Below are 6,666 nucleotides of genomic sequence, written 5' to 3'. Positions count from 1 at the left end.
AGGGGAATACGATACCAAATGATGCCTTCAGAAGTCTTTTATAAGTATCAGAGCTCCTCTCACATGCGACTGCATGCCATGCCTCTCAAAAACAAGTGCGCAACACCGGCGCGAAAATGAGACTCTGCCTATGCTTTGGGAAAGCCCCTAAAGAATAAGGTGTCTAAAACAGTGCCTGCCGATATTATTATATCAAAATACCCAGAATAAATGATTCCTCGAGGCTAAATAAGTGTTAATATCAATCGATTTAGCCCAAAAAATGTCTACAGTCTAAATAAGCCCTTGTGAAGCCCTTATTTACAATCGTAATAAACATGGCTTACCGGATCCCATAGGGAAAATGACAGCTTCCAGCATTACATCGTCTTGTTAGAATGTGTCATACCTCAAGCAGCAAGGACTGCAAACTGTTCCCCCAACTGAAGTTAATGCTCTCAACAGTCCTGTGTGGAACAGCCATGGATTTTAGTTACGGTTGCTAAAATCATTTTCCTCATACAAACAGAATTCTTCATCTCTTTTCTGTTTCTGAGTAAATAGTACGTACCAGCACTATTTGAAAATAACAAACTCTTGATTGAATAATGAAAAACTACAGTTAAACACTAAAAAACTCTAAGCCATCTCCGTGGAGATGTTGCCTGTACAACGGCAAAGAGAATGACTGGGGTAGGCGGAGCCTAGGAGGGATCATGTGACCAGCTTTGCTGGGCTCTTTGCCATTTCCTGTTGGGGAAGAGAATATCCCACAAGTAAGGATGACGCCGTGGACCGGACACACCTATGTTGGAGAAATAAGATTTACTTACCCCAGGACACTCATCTACATGTTTGTAGAAAGCCAAACCAGTACTGAAACGAAAATCAGCAGAGGTAATGGTATATAAATAAGAGTATATCGTCGATCTGAAAAGGGAGGTAAGAGATGAATCTCTACGACCGATAACAGAGAACCTATGAAATAGACCCCGTAGAAGGAGATCACTGTATTCAAAATAGGCAATACTCTCCTCACATCCCTCTGACATTCACTGCACGCTGAGAAGAAAACCGGGCTCCAACTTGCTGCGGAGCGCATATCAACGTAGAATCTAGCACAAACTTACTTCACCACCTCCATAGGAGGCAAAGTTTGTAAAACTGAATTGTGGGTGTGGTGAGGGGTGTATTTATAGGCATTTTGAGGTTTGGGAAACTTTGCCCCTCCTGGTAGGAATGTATATCCCATACGTCACTAGCTCATGGACTCTTGCTAATTACATGAAAGAAAAAACTTTCTATTTTACTTTTATTATTATGTACTTCATTCTTTTGGTATCCTTTGGTGTCCTTTGTTGAAGAGCATACCTAAGTGGGATGTGCACATGCATATGAACACCATATTGCAGCAGCTGTGTTGGCAGTATTGATAACTTTGTGTAAAACTTGTATGGTAAATTATTTCTATTTTTACAATACAGTAGTGAGTAGAGAAGAGATTGTGTATCATTCTAATTGCTTAGTAACTGGCACTGTGCCACAGAATTGTGTGTGTGGGTGTCAGTGAGCAGAGTATGTGTGCTTTATTCTCCAGGTAATCAATAGATTTCCGATGAGCTGGTGCTTTAGTGCAGTGTTTCTCAACAATGGTCCTCAAGTACCCCGAACAGGCCAGGTTTTCATTATAGCCAAATCAGTGCACAGGTGAAGTAATCAGCTGATCAGTAACTCAGTGGTTACTAACTTGCTCTCACCCATCACCTGATTATGTCACCTGTGCACTGGTTCAGCTATCATTTAAACCTGCCCTGTTGGGGGTACTTGCGGCCCTCTGTACATGTGTTTCTCCGGCGTATCATATCTAGTGCCTCACCAGCCTCTGACCTTACTGCACATCACTGGTGTGTGGTGTATGTGTGTTACTTTTTACAACACTTTCAAGTTTGACTACAATGAGGAATAATGTACACACACATTTTACTCACATTGTCAAAATTGCTGCTCTCTTGTTTATTACTTCAGAAATTTTCAGACCAATCATAAAAATAGGGTCGTAAAGATTTGTGGTATCAGTACACTGGGTCCTGGGAAAAAAGGTTTGAAGAACCCTGCACTAATGTGTATTGTTATTATTTTTTATTATCAGTTATTTGTAGAGTGCCAAAAGATTCCTTTGCGCTATTGTTAGGCCCCGATAATCAAAAGTGCTGCAAGGGGGTGATATATTCAAAAGTGCCGACATTACTCTTTAAAGGCAACATCGCAGAGGGGCAGATTACTATACATTGTAATGGGAGGCAATGAAGGTGAAATATTCTAAGCAGCATCGGCAACGAAATTGGCAATGTAAAGTAAGGATTCCTTTTAAATATATAGCACACAACCTAATGACTATTCCTTAAACCGCCATAACCCACCACCGCACTAACTATCCCCTATACTGCCAATAGCGCACCACAATAAAATTCCTAACCTATTAACCCCTATATCGCTAATACCCCACCGCAACAAACTTCCTAACCTATTAACCCCTATACCGCCAATAGCCTACCACAATAAAATGTCTAACCTATTAACCCCTATATTGCCACAACCCAACAACGCAATAAGCCCCCAAACCTATTAACCCCTACACCACCACAATCCATTATGCAATAAGCCCCCTAACTTATTAACCCCTACACCACCACAACCCATTATGCAATAAGCCCTCTAACTTATTAACCCCTACACCACTGGAGTGTGAATAGGCTGTCCTGCGGGATGGGGATAGTATAAAAGGACAGGGGCAGAGAGGGTCGTTTTTATCCTTCTCCTCACCCCAATGAGGGTGAACAATAGAAGATTTTGCACACCTTGCTGCCTTCAGTATAATAGGGCAATTCGGTGTATATGCGTTAGAGGGAGCAGATTTAACAGATATTTGAAAGGGACAGTGAAGCCAAAATAGAACTTTCATGATTCAGAGTTTGTGCAATTAAATAAAAAATCCAGTGTATCAAAGTGGGCAAGTGTGCGCAGACCAGACAGGAGTACACTACTCCTACATGTGCGCTAACCCAACACCACGTTATACCTAAAGCGCGTAACACATTTTTTACATTTCAATGTTCTTCACAAATATTTTTTTTTTACTTTTTATTTCTATATATATCTGATAATGTTAATGTAAAATATATACTATACATCTATATAAAATGTAACATATATAGGTATATAGATAATATATATAGAAATATAGATTTAAAATAAAAACTTAATGTTCCTGTATGTGAAGAATATTGGAATGTGAAATAATAATAACTCCTGTGGGGTTAGTGCGCATGCCATAAGTATTAGGTTTTTTCTTCTGCGCTCTCCATTAAAGTCTATAGGAAGAAGTTTGCGCATTTGTGATATCCGAAGTCCTTTAATTAGTGTTTCTCAGGTTTTTCTAGTACGCAATTTTTTTTTCTTTCAACTTGTCATACGTGCACTAAACCGCACCCGCAAAATCTGTACTTCTGGCGGTGTTAATCTAGCCTAATATGCATAACATTCTTACTGCTGCTCAAGTCCTGTGCACTCTCCTCAGTCTTCCTCAGTATATTCTCAATGAACAAAGCTGTTTCAACAAATTAGACTAAGAGAAAACAGTTAGAGCCAGGTTACAAGTTAAGCACTGAATATAGCTTACAATAAAGCTATATTTGCACTCTACTGCACAGAAGCGTTGCGCTCACGAGAGTGCGCTTCCATAGGCTCCAATGGGAGCCTCGTTCTCATGCCATAAGGCACTGCATCAAAACTAGCGCAGCAAAGAGGGTAAGCGTTCTGGGGCGCGATCCGATAAAGATCGTAGTTTGCGGCGCAAGCATGGAAACCCCCGCCGCCCGCAGTTTCAGCTCGCAACTCGAGCTATCCTATATACGGCGCCGTCAGAGGCTAAAGTGCCGTAAGTCTGACAAACCAGCGATGTCCAGAAATCTGCGTAAGTACAAATTTCTGGAGTCGCCAGTGACTTAAGGCACTTTAGAAACTGCCGGCGCCTACAAAACCTGTCTAAAGTTATAAAATCACCCGTACTGTCTAACACGCCTCCCAAACATAGCCCGACACGTCTAACCCTCTATCCGCTATCCCCCCTCACTATCCTAACAATAAAAAAATGTATTAACCCCTAAACCGCCGCTCCCGGACCCCGCCGCCAACTATATTAAATCTATAACCCCCTAATGTGAGCCCCTGCCCCGCCGCCATCTACCTTACCTACCCCCTAAAGTGAGCCCCTACCCCGCCGCCAGCTACCTTACCAACCCCCTAAAGTGAGCCCCTACCCCGCCGCCATCTACCTTACCTACCCCCTAAAGTGAGCCCCTACCCCGCCGCTATCTATCTTACCTACCCCCTAAAGTGAGCCCCTTACACCGCCGCCATCTATTTTAAAAATATTAACCCCTAATTTAATCCCCCCTACACCGACGCCAGCTATATTAACTATATTAACCCTAATTATATTAGGGTTAATATAGTTATTATATTATATATTTACTATATTAACCCTAATTATATTAGGGTTAATATAGTTAATATCGTTATTATATTATATATATATTAAGTATAATAACCCTAAACAATCCCTAATAAAGTATTTAACCCCTAAACCGCCGCTCCTGGACCCCGCCGCCACCTACAATAAAAGTATAACCCCCTAATGTGATCCCCCTACACCGTCGCCAGCTACCTTACCTACCCCCTAATGTGACCCCCCTACACCGCCACCATCTACCTTACCTACCCTCTAAAGTGAGCTCCTACCCCACCGCCATCTACCTTACCTACCCCCTAAAGTGAGCCCCTACCCTGCCGCCATCTACCTTACCTACCCCCTAAAGTGAGCCCCTACCCCGCTGCCGTCTATTTTAAAAATATTAACCCCTAATTTAATCCCCCTACACCGCCGCCAGCTATATTAAATATATTAACCCTAATTATATTAGGGTTAATATAGTTAATATAGTTATTATATTATATATATTAACTATATTAACCCTAATTATATTAGGGTTAATATAGTTAATATCGTTATTATATTTTATATATATATATATTAAGTATAATAACCCTATCTAACTCTAACATCCCTAACTAAATTCTTATTAAAATAGTTCTAATTAATATTAATATTATTAATTAAAATATTCCTATTTAAATCTAAATACTTACCTATAAAATAAAACCTAAGATAGCTACAATGTAATTAATAATTACATTGTAGCTATTTTAGGGTTTATATTTATTTTACAGGTAACTTGGTATTTATTTTAACTAGGTACAATAGCTATTAAATAGTTAATAACTATTTAATAGCTACCTAGTTAAAATAATTACCAATTTATCTGTAAAATAAATCCTAACGTAAGTTACAAATACACCTACACTATCAATAAATTAAATAAACTACAAATATCTAAACTAAAATACAATAAAATAATCTAAACTAAATTACAAAAACAAACAAACAATAAATTACAAAAAATTACAAGATTTTTAAGCTAATTACACCTATTCTAAGCCCCCTAATAAAATAATAAAGCCCCCCAAAATAAAAAAAATTCCCTACCCTATTCTAAATTAAAAAAGTTCACAATTCTTTTACCTTACCAGCCCTTAAAAGGGCCTTTTGCGGGGCATGCCCCAAAGAAAACAGCTCTTTTGCCTGTAAAAAAAAACCACAATACCACCCCCAACATTACAACCCAAACCCCCCTTAAAAAAACCTAACACTACCCCCCTGAAGATCTCCCTACCTTGTCTTCACCCAGCCGGGCAGAACTCTTCATCCGATCCGGGCGATGTCCAATTAAGCGGCAGTGAAGTCTTCTTCTATCTGGGCGATGTCTTCAATCAAGCGGCAGTGAAGTCTTCTTCCATCCGGCGATGTCTTCAATCAAGCGGCAGTGAAGTCTTCTTCCATCCAGGCGATGTCTTCAATCAAGCGGCAGTGAAGTCTTCTTCCATCCGGCGATGTCTTCAAGCAAAGCGGCATCTTCAATCTTCTTTCTTCGCTCCTCTGCCGCGGAGCATCCATCCTGCACTAAGACTGAACTAGGAATGAGGTACCTTTAAATGACGTCATCCAAGATGGCGTCCGTTGAATTCCGATTGGCTGATAGGATTCTATTTATTAATTACATTGTAGCTATCTTAGGGTTTATTTTATAGGTAAGTATTTAGATTTAAATAGGAATATTTTAATTAATAATATTAATATTAATTAGATCTATTTTAATAAGAATTTAGTTAGGGATGTTAGAGTTAGATAGGGTTATTATACTTAATATATATATAATATAATAACGATATTAACTATATTAACCCTAATATAATTAGGGTTAATATAGTTAATATATATAATATAATAACTATATTAACCCTAATATAATTAGGGTTAATATAGTTAATATAGCTGGCGGCGTTGTAGGGGGATTAAATTAGGGGTTAATATTTATAAAATAGATGGCGGCGGTGTAAGGGGCTCACTTTAGGGGGTAGGTAAGATAGATGGCGGCGGGGTAGGGGCTCACTTTAGGGGGTAGGTAAGGTAGATGGCGGCGGGGTAGGGGCTCGCTTTAGGGGGTAGGTAAGGTAGATGGCGGCGGGGTAGGAGCTCACGTTAGAGGGTAGGTAAGGTAGATGGCGGCA

Source organism: Bombina bombina, chromosome 10 (genome assembly GCF_027579735.1).
Source record: "Bombina bombina isolate aBomBom1 chromosome 10, aBomBom1.pri, whole genome shotgun sequence".
Classification (NCBI taxonomy): Eukaryota; Metazoa; Chordata; class Amphibia; order Anura; family Bombinatoridae; genus Bombina; species Bombina bombina.
This window is presented reverse-complemented; position numbering follows the sequence as displayed.